The sequence below is a fragment of the Pteronotus mesoamericanus genome, unplaced genomic scaffold, assembly GCF_021234165.1.
Source record: "Pteronotus mesoamericanus isolate MK-2021 breed Mesoamerican mustached bat unplaced genomic scaffold, CSHL_Meso_final contig_74, whole genome shotgun sequence".
Lineage (NCBI taxonomy): Eukaryota > Metazoa > Chordata > Mammalia > Chiroptera > Mormoopidae > Pteronotus > Pteronotus mesoamericanus.
Genome location: NW_026555247.1, coordinates 18291377 through 18312803, shown reverse-complemented (window position 1 = coordinate 18312803; position 21427 = coordinate 18291377).

The window sequence follows — 21427 nt, the reverse complement described above, 5'->3', positions numbered from 1 at the left end:
TGTCAACACAGAAGCCAATATTTAAAGTGGAGTTAGTCCCTTAAGCCAGGTCAGGTTATCTGCAGTCTTTGAGAAACATTGGATGTTCTGTTCTAGCTCACAAATTCTCCCCAGTAACCCAGGCTCCTCCAAAATTCTTAATAAAACATGTTATTTGTAATTTTAAGAACTTTTACAATATGGGTGCCAGCCAGGTGAAGTTTGTTTTATAGAACAATCTTGGAAAGGCTTTTAGCTAAATGTTATTTATGATACCTTTTAAAAGATATAGAAAAGCATAATACACACTAAATTTTTTAAATTGTGAAACAAACTTAAGAGTAAAGAGCAAATAGATAAAAAAGAAAGAAAAATATCAGAAATCTTGAAAATAAAAATTTAATATTTGAAATTTAAAGGAAGTTTGAAACCCTACTCTGAATATTAGTGAACTAGAAATAGAAAACTTAAAGGTAATTTAGAGAAATAAGATTTTTTTTTTCCACACCGAAAAAAGTTAGTGAGGGCCTGGAAAACAGAATGAAAGATTTCTGGGAAAGGATGGAGAAATAATATTTAAGAAGGAAATACCTGAGAATTACCCAACATTTAAGAAAACCATTAGTCTCAGATTTAGAAGAAATTTTTAAAAGAAAGACTATAAAGCAATGTGTGTATGTGTGCATACATATTTTTACTATTATATATACTATAGATTCTACACTATTATACACTATAGATTATATATATTTAACTCTACAAATCTGTTCTGTTATACATAGACTATCAAGAATTAAACAACAATTTAAAAACCTTGAAAAACAGATTACTCTTAATAAAAAGAAATGACAATTAGTATGAGAGTGAGTAAATTCCCTTTAGCAACCCTAGGTGCCAGAAGATAATTGAATTGATATATTAGAAGTACTGAGGAAAAAATAACTGTAAGTCTAGAATTACAGAATTCTGAAGGATTATAAAACAAAGGCATAATTTATTCATTCAGCAAGTAATTTCCTTTGTATTTACTCCATTTCAACTTCTGTTTTAGGCTTTAGGATATATCAGAAAAGGGGAGAGACAAAGGCCCTTTTCTCAAGCCCCTTTTCTAATGAAGACAGGCAGACAGAGAATAAACAGATAATATGCTGGGAAGTGATAAGTGCTATCAAAAAAAAAAAGGCAGGATGAGGGATAGAGTGGTGATGGGAAGATGTAATTTGTGAAGAGACATAAAGGAAGCTGTTTCTGAGGCTATGACATTTAATCAGATTCCCAAAGGAATCGAGAAGTTATCCGTAAAAATGTCTGAAGCAATGAATTCCAGATGGAAGACTCAAGAATGACCTTAAAGGAAGGAAAAAAAAGGAGGGGGAAGGAGAGAAAAGGAGGAGGGAGATAGGGGAAGAGGTGGGGGAGGAAGAAGGGCTCTCAAGTAGTTGGCTAAAAAAATGGGTAGAATGAGGATTACCATTTATGTGATGGCAGAAACTCAGCAGGTGAAGGTTTGTGGACGAAAACCAAGAGGCCATTTTTGTCCACAAAATAGCTAATCAGACATTCAAGTAAAGACATCATACAGGCAGTTGGATATAGGAATCTGGAATCCAAAGGAAAAGGTCAGAACAGGAAACACATGTTGGCACCTAGATGTTAACTAAAGCCATGAGCCAAGTATGACTAGAGATAAAGAGAAACCTTTGCAAACTGACCCCTGGGGACTGTGCAGTTTGTAAGGAAGAACGGCGGAGGGAACCAGTGTGAGAGCCTGTGTGACCGTCCAGGGAGGGAGCTCTAGGAGAACCTGGAAAGAGCAGCGCCGTAAAGAGGAAATGCGGAGTACGCTTCAAAGGGGAAGATGTGGTGAAGTGTCAAATGCTGGTACAGAACAAAGAGGATGGACAGCGAGACACGACCATGGGATGTGGCGTTGGAGGGCACTGCTCAGTAAGAACAGAATCAGTGAAATAAAAGTAAAAAAGGGCTGACGGGGAGGAGAAAAAGTGAACAGAAATGATGTGGACAGCTCTCTCCAGGAGTTTCCCTGAAAAGGCAATTTCAGTTATATAAATACTGAGTTTATTACCCATAGACACTCATAAAAATTATTAAGGTATCCACTTCAGTGAGAACAACGTGTACTTAGAGGTAAGTCTCACAATGATGAGCACAGAAATGGCTTTTAAATAGCAGTAAGTTTAATTAGCTGTGGATTATAAATAAGTTTAACCTTTATTTTAAAAACTAAAGATATTTCTTAAATTAATAAAATAAGGAGAGGGTTGTTTGATGAAGAAATATGTCATGTTAAAACTGACAAAATTTTCTGAACAAATGACTAATATATAATTATAGTGGAAACTTTAAAAGACATCTGTCAGGGACTGACACATTCAAATGACTAAATCTTTACCAATATGGAAAATTTGAACAACAAAATAAAATATTTGTCTAATGGACATTTGAATAACTGCTCAGAAAAATAAATGATTATATGACATTTTCAGGTACATCTAAAGCTTTTATTTACCATTTTGAATGAAGTCAAAACCAGGTTCAACCAATTTCAAATGATATCATAAAGGTCATAATCCTTGACCACAATACTATTAAATTAAAAGTTAAGAGGAAAGAGACAGTAAAAACAAGCTTAGATTGTTTTAATGATTGTTGAATAATTTGTGGTTTAAAAGGGGAATTATGATGAAAACTATAGAATGGTTAGAAAGCAACTTTTAGCTACAAGAAAATACTCATTTGAAATCATAATGATTGAAAATAAGTGAATTACATTTCAATCCAAAAGCCTGATAAGGAAAAGAATAAACCAAGAAAAGGAGAAGGAAATAACAATGATAAGATCAGGAAATAATTAATCAATTAGTTGCACTTATATAATGTTTCTAATTAAAGAGAATAAAAGCAATGCAGAGGACCAACAAAATAAGAAAAGGTGCTTCTTTGGAAAAATTATTAAGATAAACTTCTAACTTGAGTAAGTAAAAAACCAAAGCTAGAAAAGGCAAAAATAAACAATAGCAGTAATTAATAAGAAAGTTAATAAGGTAGTAACAGGTATATAAGATAAAAAAAACAATAGACCAATATTTCTATAAACTAAACTTTTATTTATGTACATTTTGTTGTTCCTTGAATAACAAAGCATAGATAAGTTAAAATGCAAATACAATTTTTTAATCATGAAAAATAAAACATAAAAGCTTTGACAATAAAAATGAAAACAGAGAAACTATAAAAAACAGAAAAGTACTTAAATAACATTCAGGTACCAAGAAAGAGATAATGTATTTACTATACGAATTATTTCGAAGAAGGGGAAAATAGTAAAGAAAGTCCCCCCTCTTTTTTATAATTAAACTAGTGTAACTTTGGCACCAAAATTAGACAAGGGCAGTTCAAAAAAGTTAAATTATAGACTAACTCCTTTATAAATAAATACACAAATCCCATAAATAAAGCATTAAAACTTTTAATATTATGTGCATTTCAAAAGATTGTATCATTACGAGGTAGCATTTTAGTCAGGAATGCAGGATTATCTTAAAATCTGAAAATCCATTTATTAAGTTATTGACAGATTAGAGGAAGAAAATTATATGTTCATCTCAAGCAGTACAGAAAAGTCATTTGTTCATTTAGAATAAAAAAAAATCTTATTCAACTGGGAATACTTAAACCATATAGTGCCCTGGGCCTAAAGTAGGTAGGGGCACAGGGCAACTGCCTGTTCAACAATTCACGAGGTGATGGGCCCCATGGGGGAGCATGTTGCCTCACATGAATAGGAGCCTTACATCTGTGAAGTTTCGGTTTAATAATCATCCACTCAGGCTCCTGCGGACGTGTGAATTTTGCAATAGGAAATGATCATGTGCATTGATTTGGGTTAAATCATGAGTATTGGTGGTGAGGGGCAGAGGGAGCAGCGAATGGAAAAAACACGCTATGCTTTATAATTCTAATTTTATTCTTTCAGTTTATTTGTTTGCCCTCTGGGCAACCTGGCAGCTTCTAAGAAGATATTCATATTGAGTAAATTAGATTATGCCGTAGCGAATGTGGTCATTCTGATGCTGATGGCATCGGTCACCATGTTCATATTCCGAATGACCCCCTTTAATTTGGCCACTGTTACTGTCTCAGCCGCAGAATGGGAAGTGGCTATCAAACAGCTGACTAATCCATTCCAGACAGACAGAGCAAGAATAAGAAGGCCGAAAGCTTTGCAAATGACTCATTGCACTCCATTTTAGTTTTTAAAATTGGAGGCTGCTAGCTCTGGTGTCTGCTATTTGACAAATATGCCTCTGTCCATCCTCTCTACCTTCACTTTTTTTCACTTAAAATATATAAATTTATATACCTGCATATAGTAATTTTAAAATTAATTCATATTATTGAAATGTTCCTTGAGCCCACGCTCGACACTGACAGTTGTTGGCATATTCCAAAAGTGTTAAAAGTTTTTTTTCCTTGGAAACTTCAAATGTGGAGAAATGTTCTCCATGATGGCTACAGCGTGTTTGAGATGAGTCTCACATGCCACGTTTCTCTGGAAGCAGGAAGATTGTTTGCATCACTTGGGTGACAGCTGAACACGTTGTGAACATGTTTAAAACCCCAGTCATTCTACTTTGGACTTAGACAAAAGGGGAAATTTTCAGCTATTTAAGTGAGAAAAGTTTCAAAATTATGTTTTTTTGTACAACAGCTTTTCTGGGTAAACTTGAAGATGTTTGACAAAGAGTTCACCTAATTGTACCAGGAAGTGGGGACTTGAAAGATTAGAAGAATCTCTAGGAGATAAGAAAGCATATATTCTTATAGTTTGAGCAGAGAAGTCAGAAATACATTTTGTGTAGAGAGAATGAAAAGGGGCCTTAACTGAAAAAATGTGCAACTAGAAGATAACTGAGAAAAACTCTCTGGGTGTTCCGACATCCAGTATGCCAAAATTCAGATGTGGAAAGAAATCTGAGAAATATCATCTAAAGACCCAGGAAAAAAACATTTAATTATTCTTTGACTTTCAATACAGGGTGGGGCAAAAGTAGGTTTATGGTTGTTTATGTGGAAAATAATGCAATAATTCATAAATAACAACACAAGAATAAACTCTATGTTTTGCGTACTCACAGCTATAAACCTACTTTTGCTACATGCCGTAAAATGAGTAGAGGGAGCTAATAATACCATTTTTTAAAAAATCTTTGAGACAATAGCTTGTGTCTCTTAAGCAGACAGTGTCACTCCTGCAGAATGAATCTCCATGGAAGATAAATGGAAAGTCACTTTCATTGTATCCTGGAAGTATTTGTTAAAGCAATAATGATCATGGTCTAAGTCATTGCTCCCGGGATTAATGAGAGTCCAGGAGGAGTTGATGGTCCAAGATGCAGAGAAGAGTTGTTAAATCCCACATAACTATTAAGTCCCTGATAATTCACTGTGGCTAAAGACTGTAGATGGCGAGGCATGCATAGCATAGTGATGGGCCTGGGAGGGACTGCAAGAGATAGGTGTGTTTAGTAAAGATGTGAATCTTCCAGAGCTCACGAAAATGACTGCTTTTGTACAGTTAGTCATTTAAAGGCATAGCTCACCTTGCCTCTACGACAATGGTATGAAGCCAAATAATTTTATCTTTGTAATATTCAACAGCACCACTACTACTTTCATGGAAATGACACTAACTTTTCTCTATTTCTCTTCATTCCCTTCTTTACCATTTACTTCCACTCTGCAAATACCCATTAGGATCCAGTGCTTGACTGCTTATAAATTATGAGGAGAAACAAGAGCAGTAGATAAACAGTAAAAATTTGTTCTCTAGGGTCTATGGCAAGGTCTTTGTTATTCAGCTGAACTTGTTGTGTGTAGAAATGTGTATTATACTCTGGAATTGAGGGAAAATATAAATCAGCCTATTAAATCCCAAAGAGCATTGCCAACCAGAGGGTTCTAATGATAAGAGTGAGCAAGCTGACCAACTCCATTAAAATTGAGCTTGGGGACCTTATCACACTTTATTTCTGATTCTACACTGTGTTCATTCAACATGATTTCAAATTCTTTGTCAAGAGTCTATTATGTGCACAGAAGGTACACTGGTAAATAAAACAGGTATGGTTCCTGCTCTGAACCACTTTTTTTCTTCTGGCAGATGGTAAGTTTTCAATGAATATTAGCTGTTATTATTATTATTTTCCAGACAAAAGGGATGGGATCTTGTGACCCTCACCATATTCTCAATGATGGATACCACTCTTGGAAGTATCATCATATACATTGTTCCCACATCAAACATTCCTCATCAGGATGGTTTAAAAATAATTATGGTGAATTCTAATTTTATTACCCCTGAAATATATTAAAAATGTAGATCTTTTATAATTCCTTCAATTAACAGTAGACACTTCTTGATTACTTTCTAATTAAATCATTTCACTCCAAGACTTGGTAATTACAACAAGAAGTTATTAAAATTAGAAAACATTTGCTAACTCAGTACTTTTGACTATTAAGCTTTTGTCATTTAATATTGCCAAACAGTCTATGAAGATATATGAGCAAAGAAACTGATTTTAATGTCTTTAGCTGCAATAATTAACTACAGGTGTCCCAAACAATGCAATGTTTCTTTCTTACCACATATTTTTCTATAAAATCTAGTGTTCTTATAACCTATTAGTTTTTTTCCCCTGCTCTATTAAACTATGCTTTCCCTTATATTGATGCTCTCCTCATAGAAGAGAATCATATCCTTGAATCTCCTCTGCCTAGGTATTTTATCTTTCTTTGGTGCCCTAATGAAAATACATCCATAGCTTATTATAAGAATCAGAGTTACTCTGCCTTTGATGGTTTTATCTGACTGATCACCACATTACAATCTATAGGACAATAAACTTCCCCAATCAGATACCTTTCTGGAACGAAAAACATCCATATTGCTGGGGACTGAGAAATGCACTATGTAGTTTGCCATCTCGGTATGTCAATAGGGTGACAATTTGCTTTTATCAGATTTCTTAGGAGGTGTGATATCTTTTATCTTTAGTGGCTGGCTCTTAGTGGGTGAGGGAGAGGTGGGGAGAGAGATTGTTCTTTCCTTTAGACAAGGCTCAAAGAAAATTAAAGGATGCATTTCTACCCTGCTCTTTACAAATCAGTGTAAGCAAGGCGTGTACACACCATCCCTGATAGGAAATGGCTTTTGAAACATAAGATTGGATCCATAGAACCAAATGATCCCTGCAAGCTGTAATCAGTCAAAGTAAATTCCCCCAAATGTGATTCTGAAGTGTAGGGTGAGGTGCTAATGGCTGTCTATTGGAATATCGGTTTGACAAAAGGCACCTAGAAAAGATATTGACAAGCTCTTCAGTGTTCTAGCAGAAAAGAGATTCTTGAAATCAAGCCCATTGCTCCTCTGCCTGCCTTCTGCTGAGAAACCAAGGAAAAGATTGAGCAAATTCATCACCTCTTAACAAAGCAATAAGTGAAAACTGATGAGTCTGTGTGTTTGATGGAAAGGTAGTATCCTGTTCATGGTGAATAACAGCTCTCCATACTCTACACTGATCAGAGAACACCTAGGGAATTATGTTCTGTTCGAGGCACAATGTTTTCCCGAGGACAATGAGAAATACCCAAAGGAGGGGAAACATGGTGTGAAAAATGAAAGAGAGAATAGAATAGGAAAGCTGAACCCAGTAATGTAAGATTGGAGGATGGCTGTGTAGTAGGCAGTTAGGCAGGCATGAGCAGACTAGGAAGACAGGCCAGGTATGAAATGTCATCAGGGGGGAAAGCCCAGGGTACCCAGCAATGGGGAAAACAAGGATCTCATCCTCACAGTGACCTCTCCTCCCATAAGCATATGGCTGGTCATGCAGTTTAGATCCCCTTACCTTTCATATCTCTGGTCATGTGGTCTGGGCCCTCCCTAACCTTTCCTCCCCTAGCATGTTGCTAGTCATGTGGTAGGCTTCTTAAAGTTGGGACAAGAGGCCATAGAAGAGCCAGACAGACCCCTATACAAGTCTTTTCATGACCCCTCCCTGAAGCATTTAGCCCTCAGGACAATAAGGTTCGGACCCACATCAAATAAATCAGATCTGTTGACCACAGAGACAGAGTTTTGGTCAAAGTAGAGATAACATCTAGACCTCAGTTGCATTTCAGCTCCAGAAGCATAAAAGCAACAAAACCAGGTAGAGGCATGGCTACATCAGGACAAGCTGCAATGACTAATGACTCCCTTCCCTAGTGCCAACCAATCAATAGAGACCATGCCCCGGAAAGGAAATACATGGAAAAGTTTATGAATATTCTATTGAGATCCTCTCCTGGGACCTCCCCTAAAATCATTGCCTTTAGAGAGGGGATAAAAACCTTAAGGATAGAGGACCCAGCACTTTTACCTATCCTCTTCTTTCCCCAGACTGCTCTGTCTCTCTGGATCCTATCTGAGTCTTTTCACCTTTCCTTCCCCCAGGCATGTTCTCTCTGCCTTTCTTTTTCCTAAACTCCAAGGGCCCTTTTTTTTTTTCTTGCCTCTGTAACTTGTTTCCTGAGCCCACACAACCTGACTGGCTCATCTCTTCTACCTCTGTGACTTTCTAAATAAACTTTCTCTTATAATTTGAGTTCCTTGGCTCTGAATCCTTCCTTTGCCAAACTCAAGTACTGGGTTGCTGAACCAAAGTCCGGTAACATTCTGGTGGCATTTCACCACTAACAGCAAGACAGGAACACTGTGGTTGCCCTCAAATATAAAAGGGGTGTCAAGATGTGGATACTACTATACAAGGGAGCAGAGGAAAAACTAGGAAACAGGAGAGGGAATCATAGGGAATCTGACTTAAGGTCTAAATCAGGAACAACATTCTTAGGGTAGAATTAGCTAGGTCAGGCAACAGTGGATTCTATAATGTATTTCAATAAAGTAGTCAAGTAAACACTGGATAAGCTGCCAGAAAAGTGATGAAATTTGGATGAATGCCAGCTTGATATAAAAGAAGGAACACAGCCCAAGAACTAAAAGTCCCATACTCCAGGTCCAATTCTGACAATAACCAGTCAGGATAGAAATCTAGATTTAACCTGGGTTTACTGTGTGACAGGATAAATTACAGCCCAGGAGTTGTACTGGTTATGTCAGATTCCTATAGAGATTAAGGAAGAGGTTTGAAATCTGTGGATGGTCTTTAATAATTCTGCAATGATCTTAAGACTGTATTTTTTTTTATTGCTGGGTACATTATAGGTATACAAACAACTGATGCCATGTTTGCATGTTACCTCAGAGATATAAATATTTACATGTACATCCTGAGGAATTGTGGGAGGAAACAAAAAGGGATTAGAGAAGTATCAACTAAACCAGCAGTCCCCAACCATTTTGGCACCAGGGACTGGTTTTATGGGAGACAGAGTGGTGTGATAGGCGCACAGAAGGTGGAGCTTGGAACTCAGGTGAGCTTCACTAGCTTGTCTCCCGTGGAAAGGGTAGACGGGAAGCAGGAGGCAGGAGGCAGGCAAGTGCTACAGACCATGGACTGGTATTGGCCAGCTGACAAGGGGTTAGGGGCCACTGAACTATGCCATTCAGTTCTCAAATTCTTAAATTACTTAGGTGGCTTTAGGCAACTCCTCTTCTCTGGGGTTTATAGTCTCATCTGTGAAAGAGGGGACCAGATGAGATCATCTCTGAGGCTTTTTTTTTTAAACATAAGAACCCATGATCATGAATATGTACACAGCATATACATGTATGTTAATGCATTAGCTATGTTATGGAATATAATTCCACAGGCAATTTCATCATAAAAATATTTGTTTTGCTAACAATATACACCACTGTTTTTCATCCCTGGAACCCTAGATGATGAATATGTTGAAGAACCTTGGTAAATGCCTTGATCCACTAAGGAGATTCACAACATAAGCTTGATATTTCTTGAGTTTTAACCATGCTGAGATAAGCCCAATATCTCTATTTCTGCATTACAGTTGTAAAGAAAACAATGTAAATCTTCGCAATGGCTTATTTACATGCCTTTGAGATACTGGATCATAGAAAATTAAAGCTTCAGGGGGGCTTAGAGGCCATCTAATTCCAACTTTCTCATTTGACAATGAGGACATCAAAGCCCAGAAATATTAAGTGACTTAACTTAGGGACACAGAGTTACTTTGGGCCAAGGCTGAAGATAATTTTCAGAACTTCTAACTCCTCATCAAATTACATTCTTTCATTTAAATGTATCACTTGCCCTTCCACGTTAATGAGTGTTTTGGCTTTAATATTTCTACTTAGGTTGTTGACATTTAGTTATAAATCTATATGTTATTAGATACTTTATAAATTTTGGAACAACCTTGTTTAGTTTTGTCCTGTGTATTTTTCAATCATGCCCCCACTGATGGACATGATGAGCCTTGGACCTGAACTTCCCATGCCTTCAGCAAAAACATCTCAGAACCAGAGTGCTAAACCAGCAAGTCTCTTCAGCAGGGGTTTGGAAAAGCCAGCTAGAACACTAACTTAACACAAAATAATGGCAGGGAGGGCATTCCAGGAGCAAACGGCAGCCTAAGTGGGTGAGTCTGTGGTCCATGGCAGGAAGAAGCAGCAGGCTGTGTTGGCTCAGGAGTAAAACGCAATTGCCAAACATCTGATTGTTTTGTCATGAGGACTGGTTTGCCCAACACCCAGTGGATCTGGCAGATTATGAGGAAATCAGAATTGCCTCTGCAAGACTCATAGTACATTCAAATAAGAATTCTGACAGGATGCTGAGAAAATTTGGGGAAAGTCCAGATGGTTTTGTTTGATGGTTCAAAATAAAATGATTTGTAATTTGAAATTAATATCCCTTTGAAGCCTTGAATAGTCCAAATTTGATTTTTGGTATTTTTCTTAATTTTTAAGAAGATAGAAGGTTGGTTTATCTGAGTGAACTAGTCAGGTGTAATAATCAAAACAATTATTAATGTGTAGAAAAAACTAAATTGAGCAGATGGTTTGCCCACATGTAGGCACAGTGTCTGACGTGCAAAGAGATTCTGTGCTTGTTCATTGGAATTGACCTGGGGTGGTTGGGAAATGATGTGGGTCTTGGATCAATATAGACACAAATGTATTTCCAACAACTTGTGACCCTCCATCTGGGTTGAGAATATACAGAATGATTGTGGAAACAGAACAGTCCTCTATCTGGCCTGATCTGCTGACCTTCTGGAAGTTCTCCCATAACTAACTTAAGTCTCACAGGTAAAGGAGAGGAAGGACAATAAATAAAACCATGTTTGTAAGTAGACCCCTGGCCAATATGAACACCTCCCATGTGTGGCTAAAACTATAATACTGCTGCAGTCAGAGAGAGTCCCCTGAAATGAATTCTCTTGCAATTTATTGTATGTCTCCAGCTAAGTCTCCACAGATATGCCACTCCCCAACCTGGGGAATGAGGCTTCCTGGTTAATGTGGCTGAAGTATAATACAATTGCCTCTAGTCACTCATCAATCCAAATTATTTGATGTGGTTTTAATTAGACCAAACAAGAGACCCAGTAGTTATTATAACTCGGCTATAGAAAAAGGAAAAATCAACTCTTTGTTTACTTATGGTGCCCCGGACGCATGAAGACAAACCAAAATAACTGCTATTTATTTTACAAGATGGAAAAAATATTGACTGCCCTCTGGTCATAGAAGGCATTTTCTTTTGGGATTACAAGTGCAGAGATGAATTAGGTACACTTAGGATCAATATCTGTTTCTCTTCTTGGCTCAAGATGGGATTTGTCAAAATTCGAGAGCAGCTTCTATTGAGTGTCAGCTACAAATCCTTCTACTACTGAGTCATACACCTATTCAGGTTGAAATATAAAAGGCAAAGGGCTTTTTCACTACAATATCTGGGGTCGGGATGCGGAATGGCCTCTCTGCCTTTTCCTTTAATGAGCTTTAGTTTGATGAAATGACCTTACTGGCAGAGAATGGAAAGGAGGAAAAGGTCTGTGCTAGCAAAGGACAGTGACTCCTGGGGATGAAGGGAGATGCAGGCAGGGGACTCACTATGAACTAAGAATGAGAGAGAGGGGAGGCAGAAGGAAGAAGAAACTGTGGATGAAACTACTCTGGCCAAAGACATTGGAACAGTGAGGCTAGAATACAGGGGAGAGATTCGCCTTTGCTCTTATTTTTAGGATTACAAAAATTAGTTGATGCAATGTTCAACCTATTTACTATCCTTGGGGACTCCAAACCTTAGAAAAAAATGTCTCTCTGCTTGGGCTGACCCAACAAAGAGTGGAGAAAGAATTTGTAAAACTATTTCAGACATTCTTGTAGCAGGCTTTTAGGGGTTGGTATTTCACAGACAAGGACATGGGGGGACATTAGTTAACTAAAAAAGTATAAGTGCTGAAGAGAGCACTCAGGTTCACCTCTGAGCATTCTAAACAACCAACAATTTACTGGGATAAATAAGTGTTTTGTGTGGAATTTGGAAACAGAAGGAAGAGAAGACAAGTTCCCCCGACCAAAGAAAACAAGCCGTTAAATGAGGAGGCAAAGCCAACACAAGGCTGAGCAGAAGATGGCATGATAAACACCAGGGACTGAGAGGCACCCATCAGCCAGCCATCAGCAGGGATGCCACAGAGCTATGGCAGTCAGACAGAAAGGAAAGCTGTGTGGTGTGAAGTAAGAAGTCCTTAGTGAGGAGATGGATCTTCAGTTAGACCTTGGATGGAGAAAAAAATTGGAAATGTGGACAGAAAGAGGTAGATGCTGAGCTCAGGAAGCAAATGAGTAAAAAGAGGGGAAGAAGAAAATGATCACAGTGAAGGGAAGAGCAGCAGTGACGTATCCTTGTTGGCAAGGAAGGGATGTGTGAGGAAGAAGAGAGACATGGGCCCATGTAGAGTAGAGACGTCAATGAACTTAACCTTCATTCATTCACTGAGCTTCAGTTTTTCTTCTCTATAATGCCAACTGCATACAAATGCTGAGAAATTAAAGGGACTGGAAATGTAAACCTCAGTATATATCTCAATACATGGAATTTCCCTTCTCTGTACCTACCCTCAGCTCAAGCAAGGAAACCGAATCTCATTGCAATGTTTTCCTATGTCTTGCAGCCACCCCAATGAAAATCAGTGTTGTTTAATTGACACATAGTGTTATCTGAGAGGGTCTTGACATATAAAAGCACTGTTAATTCCTATGTTAGTTAATCTCAGACTGTGCCTTTGGAAAACCTAATGGTTGATTTTTTTCTTAATTTTTCTTTTTTTCTCCTGATAGACTGGCAGTTGCCACTTTCTAATTCTGCCACTTTTGCCTGTGTTGCTACTTCCTAATCTGCTACGGACTAGGAAAGCATTGTGAGAATATACCAAATTCATGTAACCCTGAATATAGGGATTAAAGATGAAAAAGTCAGTCAGTAATCCAGAGTCTCCATATAGCCAGATGTTTGTTTTATGTAAATCTGGATGTGTGGCTAGTTTGTAAACATATATTCTCTTAAGTAACCCCAAGAGCTTTAGGTCCACTGTTGTCAGATCTTTTGAAATAATAAAAATGTACACAATCACAATCAAGGCTAAATTATGCAAAAACTTTAGAGTAGCAAATTGGGTATATTCTTCTATTGTGTTAATTACCCAGTAAGCTAATAATCTAGTCTCTTTCTCCAAAAACAGTTTACAGACCTCTAATCCTTATCGAAGGGTAAATGAATGGCACCAATTAAACATGGAGATACTCAGTTTGCACATTAACAGAGATGGCTTCAGTTATCAAACAGAAGTTCTAATGGAGAATGGTAGACCTTTGACTGAAGTAGGTGATATTTTGGGGACTGAAGAAATAAAGAGACCCTGTTAAACTTATCAGGTATGTGACCTCCCACCTTTCTTCTGTGGTCATAAGTATCAGCAAAGGGACTAAATCATTACATGCATGTCTCAATGTGCTTGGTAATACATTTGACTGCTGGGGATTCTAGGGGAATCATCTTTTCTACTTCTCCTGGACTCAACTTCCCCCAATAGACATCATGATAACTCCCCTTCCTCGTGTTAAGGATGTGCTCCAGAAACAATTCACTTATTTTCAGAACAGGATTTAAAATCCTTCAGAGAATAATACCATCTGAGGTTAGCATGGCTGCCTGGCCTTCCAGGCTGCCTCCCTTCTGCATTATATAGTGAAATTGGCTAGGACATTTCAAACTGAGAAAGACGTGGCTTTGGGTTTAGATTTAACCATACAGGAGAATTAATATAAAGCAGTAATGGTTCACAGGCCAGCTCACTCCTCCTTGAAGTTTCAGCAACTGGAAAAATTTGTCTCCTGTTTCCTTCCCATTCCCTCTTTTTAATTACAACCTGCTGAGGCACTCGCTAATACCCTTTAATCTCTTTTAATAACTACCCTATCCTCACTTTCTCTAAGCATCCTTCTCAAGGCATCCATAAATCCAAGAATGCTCTTAAGATTGACTGACTGACTGATCTCTCAGCTCTGTTGATTTACTGACGTGAGGTTTATTCCTCCAGTCCGGCTCTGCAGTGATGGAAGAAAGAGCAAAGATGTGCACTCTTTCTAGACCTAGTAAAGGGCTAACCCTCAGAAAATTGGGAAGGAGGCCAAGTGTATTTTTACCTACCCCCACCCCATATTTCCTTAATATTTTCTCTCTCAGACCTCTCTTCCCCTCCACCTGGCATCCTCTAACAGCTTCAGTCTTTTTCGGGGTGTGGGAATTAATAAGCACTCCTTCACAAAGGAATTTTACATATCCAAAGGAGACAAAGTCACAAAGGGAAACACAGCTCTACTAAAGACATATCACAGACACTGTCGGGCCCATAAGGGGCCACATTCATGGCGGCTTGCCCAGTCAAATGACCACAAGGCATGGAAGGTCAGAAATTATTAAGTTCTTCCTCTTGTAACACTTGGACACATTTTGGGTGAATGATGTCAAGCTTAAAAACAAGCCCCTAAACCCAGATGGCATGGGACCTGGCCCCATGCAGCTTGCCCTCGGTGCCTTCTCCACAAGCCCGCAAAGATAATGGGAAGACATGATAAGGCAGAGCAAAAACAAGGATGCCAGTGATCGAGTATTTGTTAAAGCATTTACCCTAGGTGGTGGAGTGGGAGAGGAAGGAGGACCTAAGGCAGGACCTCAGAGCGTGACATAAGAAGAAAACAATAGGTAGTGTGTGATCAAAGCTAAAGTTCAGGAACTAAGCACTCAAGAAAATCAGTGAAGGAAGGTTAATCAGGATCCGTGCAATCAAGGAAGGGCCCGTGAGACTTGAAGGGGGTTTAGAAACAAGTGTGATGATATAAGAGAAGGATCAGTGTGAACATGGAATGAGTGTAATTGGAAGAGAAGGCCAGCTTGCTGAAGTAGATCAGGTTAGAGGTAGGTGATAGATACAGAAAATGGATCCCCTAGAAAGATGTGTTAGATTTAGAAGTGAATGGCTGATTTAATCCTTAGAAGGAGAAAGTGTCATGTCATACATAGATAGGTACAATACAAATTTGCTTCACCAGAAGAGATTCATCTCATAAACTGGTGCAGGTGGATTCTGCCCAACGGAGGCTGGAATGCAGGTAAGGAATATTTCTAGCACCCACCATCATCCCAGTACATAGCTTTTTCACATTTCCCAACCCTACTCCACCCCCTGTCATTCAAAGGCCCTCACTGGGCTGGATTTCTAAAGCAGCACTTTCCAATAGAAGTATCACAGGAGCTACAAATGCAAGATACATAAAGTAATTTTTTTAATTTTCTAGTAGCCACATTTTAAAAAGTAAATAAACAGGTAAAATTAATTTGAATATATTTTATTTAACTCAATGTATCTAAAATGTTATCATTTCAAAAGGCAACCAATATAAAGTAGTAATTAACAAGGCATGATGTATTCATTTTTTCACACCACATTTTCAAAATCCAGTGTCTATTTTACATATCAACTCAGACTGGCCACATTTTAAGTGCTCAATAGCCTATGGTTAATTGTACCATATTGGACAGTTCAGCTCTAGAGAGACTTGCTAGTCTTCAGTTTCAGCCTCTCAGGTCACTCCTTCCCTCAAAGGCTATTCCAATAAACTAATTTATTCTAAGAGGCTGCTATTAGATAGCCATTATTTGCTATATCAGCCCTCCCAGATAATATTTTGTCTTAGAGTGGGAGTTTCACATTCCAAGGTAGCTTACTGAGAGAGACGATGGGAGCAGGGGGGAATTTGACTTCCAAACCAGACTGGTTGGGTGGAAGCCTGCCTATGAAATTCTCATTACACTCCAGAACCCTCCCCATTCTCCCAAGCCCTGTAACAGGCTTTGCTTCATACGGTTTTGGAGCAGTTGGTGAACATTCAGTTTAGATGGCTCTGTGCTCAAAAGATCCTCCTAGGACTGCTGGGCCTACTATTGGCACCAAGACGACCCTGAATCACACAAAAGGCCTAGAGTCACATAAACCTGTTCACCCCTTCCCTCTCTGAACAGGTGGTCAGTGCTACCCTCTGGCCACCTTCCTTGGCCCAGGCATGATTTTAATGCTTTATAATGTAGCTGTGGAAATTCCCAAAGGCTCTGGAACTGAGGTCTGAAAAGAAATGATCTCTGCACAAGGTCAGGGAAGTAGAAGCCTACCTCTCTGAAGCAGGTGCTTATGATGCTGCCTTGGGCCACGACTGGGGGAAAGAAGGTGACCTGACTGTAGGACTGGATGTAGGACAACTGTAGGACACTGACTTGACAGACCATCAGCAGAGGATCATGGCTGGGGCTCTGGATGTAATGTCTTAACATGGAATGTTGGGAAACATGAGAGAGTTGCAGAGAGGACACACTGGTACAAAGGCAGCATCTTTAAAGGAAACTGTATGTATGGAGTTGTGCCTGCTTTCATCTGATACCCTGCTGGGATACTCACAAGGTAGTCGACCTTGGGCAAATCATTCAACTTCTTAAGTCTTGGTTCTTCAAGGTAATCTGTGGTTATAAAAGTAAACTCAGAGGATTGCTACAGAGATATATTTAACTGGGTGCCTGCCATAGAATGTTTTCAATAAAGTAAGTCTATTCAATAAAAATAGATAGAAGATAGATATATAGATAAATAGATAAATAGATAATAGATAGATAACCCAGCAGAAGCAGAAGAGAAAGGGGCATAAGACAAGGTGACAGAAGACCAGAACATACATAGGGCACTCACACACATATTTATGCATCCACATATGTACATGCAAGCATCATGTGTGCACATATACCCACACCCACAAGCATGCACATGCACATACACACATACATGCATGTACAACCTTGCTTTGACATTCAGAATCTCAGAATTTTAGCATCAGTCTCCAGTCTCTGCGCCTGGAGCCAACATTTTCCTGCTTCAATAAATCCCCCTTCTCTATGATATTAGAGCATACTGCTGCCTCCTGTGTGCCCTGTCCCATAGCTCCAGAAAAGGAAAAATAAAACTGTGGCCTTATTGGGAAAGAAAACCTTGCCCTTTATTCACTCAGTGCAGCACACATTTGACTCTGGCCACATGATCTCATAGGAATGGATTATGCTGCTTGTTCATAAAATAGAGTGTCCCCTCTACAGAGAACATCGAGATACTCAGTAGAGGCAGTAAATTATTATTGGTTGAAAGACCCTTATGCCCTGGAGTAATCAAATTCTCCTTCTCCATTCACTCACTTCAGATGTTACACGAACCCTGTGTAATTAATGTTATAACTAGATTCGTTGCTACATTTTATTTGCACAAATCTTGGACGGATATGAAGGGACCTGTATCAGAATAGCATAGCAGGAGGCAAGGCAATTCAGTAGAATGTGAAAGAAGAACCAAGAGAGGCAATTGACAAGGAATTATTAGACCTGTGCATTGGGTGCTATGAGGTCCACAAGAAAAAGAGGCATGGTCCTGACCTCTAGGAGATGAAATGGCCTTCCCATGCAAGTGAAAAGTCAATGCTAATCATACAGTACTGCTCCTAATAAGTGTGCCTGATACATATTAAGTGATTACAAAGTACCTGGCTCTTTACTACTTTGACATATTACCTAATTGAATCCTTACAAGAGATCAGTTAAATATTATTACCCACCTTTACAAATGAGAAATCTGGGAATTAGAGGATTAACTCCCTTGTTCCAGGTCACACAACTTGACTGAAAGACCCCAATGTCCTAGAATGGTAATGGAGTCAAAATTCCAGCTGAGTGTGACTGATTTAGAAACTGTATGTTTAACCCCTAGTGAGCTTGAGGGTGAAATTCCACCCAAGCACATACACTATTAACTTCTATTTATCCAAGTTCTCCTGAAAACCAGCTCATTTCTTGCCTCCACCATGAAGTTTCTAAAATCCAACTTCTCTGTCATCTTGCTTAAACAGTTTCTTGTCTAACATGTTCAGTCTTGTATCTCCAACTAACCTGTAAGTTATTTGCCCATTACATCAGAAGAGAGTTAATAGTACATGTTACTATTAATACTAGTGGTGATAGTTCTTCCAGAAAAGGTACTGCTTATTCGTAGAACCAGACAATAGAACAGCGATTCTGTCTTGTTCCTCAGTATTATCCAGAGCCTAGTATGGCATTCTCACGAAGTGCATGTTGTCCAATATTTGAAAGGCAGTGTGCAAAGAGTAGGGGGTGGGGAGATGGATATAGCAAATCAAACACCCAGTTGTCCTCAAGGCACCAATATCAACTGTGGATCTGTGGCATGTCCATGAGGTTCCCTCAAGAACCGTCATTTATAATGCAAATTGTAAGGTGATATGTGTAGTAATGGGAAGGCCAACCATTAAGAAATCCAGAAAAGAGAGAGGGTGTGGGAATAGATCAACACTGGAACTTGAAAATATGTGGCTTCATTGAATTAATTTACAAATTTACAATATCTGGATCCTTAGCTTTTGATATTTGCTATTTCACTTAAATGTGCCTACATTGATATTGTAAACAGATTTGGTTTGGGATCTATAGAATTCCCAATAAGGAAAGGAGGAAGGGTGAGTATTATGATTTGACTGGTGTGATCTTTGTTTTTCCCCAAATCCATTTCACTTCTCAAATCAAACCCCACCTCTCTCACTGTTGCCCTGTCCTTCCTGGGGCCATGCACAATGACTGAGTAAATCCTGTGTGTCTTGAATGCCCCCTGGGGCCTGTCACTCACAATTCCTTGTTTCATTGTACTCTACTTGCCCTTAAGGTCACAGAATTAACATGCCTCCCTTTCAAGAAGGGACCTCTGCTCTGCTCTTCACGTGTCCCAAATGGGATGCAGGAAGGGAGCATTTCTCCCATTATGTATTGCTGGGATATTCCATATTTTGCATATTGTTCTTTGCCTCACTGTAGACACCCCTCTTGCTGGGGGGCTCCCCACAGTGTGAGGCCAGCTTGACATTTGCCTGCAGCATCCAGATCCTTGACCACTGATGCTGCCAGTGGGGAGGGCCTAAGCTTTCAGAGCCCACCTCTGGAATCCTCATTTTTTCTCATGACCAGCTCTTTCAGAAGGTGCCATACAGCAGCTGTCCCTTTCACAAGGAGCATCAGTCCCCAGGAGGGCTGGGTCAGGATGGGCACAAGTGTAGCCTCACATTACCAGACGGTTCATTCTGGCCACCCAGGTAGAGTCCTGTTTTTCCTCTCTGTAATTGGCTTTTGTCAGGGAATACCTACCACCAACAGGTTATGTCTGCACATGCCTGACCCCCAGGAGGTGTGGTCAAATGGCCCAAATAGGCCATGATATTTAGAAAGGCTTTGTCTGCTCAGAGCACACAGGAGCCCTCCATGGGTATGAGGTATTGTTTAACCATATGTGTTATCCTATTCAAGTGCCAGAGTCACATTCCGACAAGTCACTCTAGTTATCCAGAGAGGACAGAAATTCCTAGCATAACTGAATTGTGAGGTGAAAATTTCCTTTTCCTGCTATTTATTTTGTATCTAAATGCAGAAGATAACAAAAGAATTCTTCCCATACCTCATCAAACACATGCAAGCTAAAATGATTTTGGCATAATGGCGGAGGTGATTGGTAAATTGTTTACAAACTGACATAGATCCTGGGTAGATACTTCATTGAATTAAAATGAAATCATCTCATAAAATTATTGAGAAATAATCATTATTATCAATACTGATAAAAATAATAAGATTATTCCTTTCTTTTGTCATGGGTGTTTCCTGGATAAATATCAGCATTTTTATATAAAATCCTAAATATTCACATGTGTTTAATGTAGCTTGGGAATTTCTTTTACATGTGATCAAGCTCTTCCTCTTGAAGGAGATGTGCTTGACAAAGACATGGGGAGGAGTTACAGCTGTGGAGTCAAGTTTAGCAGGAGACCATGAAAGGGACAAAAGAGTAGAGAATACAGTTGGGGAGCCAACAGAACTTGACTTGCTCAAGTAGAAGGAGCTAGAGATTTGGGGTGAATTTAAGGCTGTGAATTTAACTGGGTTAGGGTTCAGTTAGCAAAAGGTCTTGGAGAGCACTGAGTAAAACTATACAAAAAAGGGTTTAATGTTATTCATAAAAAGTTATTTCAGATATTGTTTCATGAACAAGAGTCACATGGGAGTCTTATTAAATAAAAATATTAATTTATTCTGACCCATTACCTATGAAGCATAACCTCTAGGAATGGAGGCCTTGACTCTGTATTTTCCAAGAAATTCCCTGGGTAAGCCTACTATTAGTCAGAGCTGGAAACCATAATTTTAACACCTCAGCAAACTCTAGTCCCTAGTTTTAGAACTCCATGCAGCTCCTCAAACACATGAAGTCCCTAGTGACACTGTTCTAGGTCCAGGGAAATAAGAGCCTAACACAAAATATTCCATCTTTGGACCACTCTGATTTGTTAGAATGATCTATCACATAATGAGTCAAAATGCATTTCTCCACAATGTCAATCTCTGGGTCCTGCTTCTATCCCTTGAGACCTCACAAAACAAGCTGAAACTTTTTTCTTGATGACTAATGATCTCATCCATAAAAGAACCAGAATGGGTTCTGATCCCTTCGCAAGCCCAGTGCAACCCTGGCCTTCCTCTGCCAGGGCCGTGGCTGTGAGTGAGCTGTGAATATCAGTTTGGAGGCTGTTATCTTAAATTTGTATCCATATGATATAACAATGCCTCAACCTCCAGGCTGAGGTGCAATTCACTAACTTGGCTGCTCCTATCTCTTTTTCTTGTTTGTTCTGCTGTTTTTTCCTTCTTTCATCCCATGTCCTTCAAGTTTTTTTTTCCCTTAGCTTCCCTGCAGCACAACTCCACAGATTTGCACATCAGTAAAGAAGCCCGAAGAGATG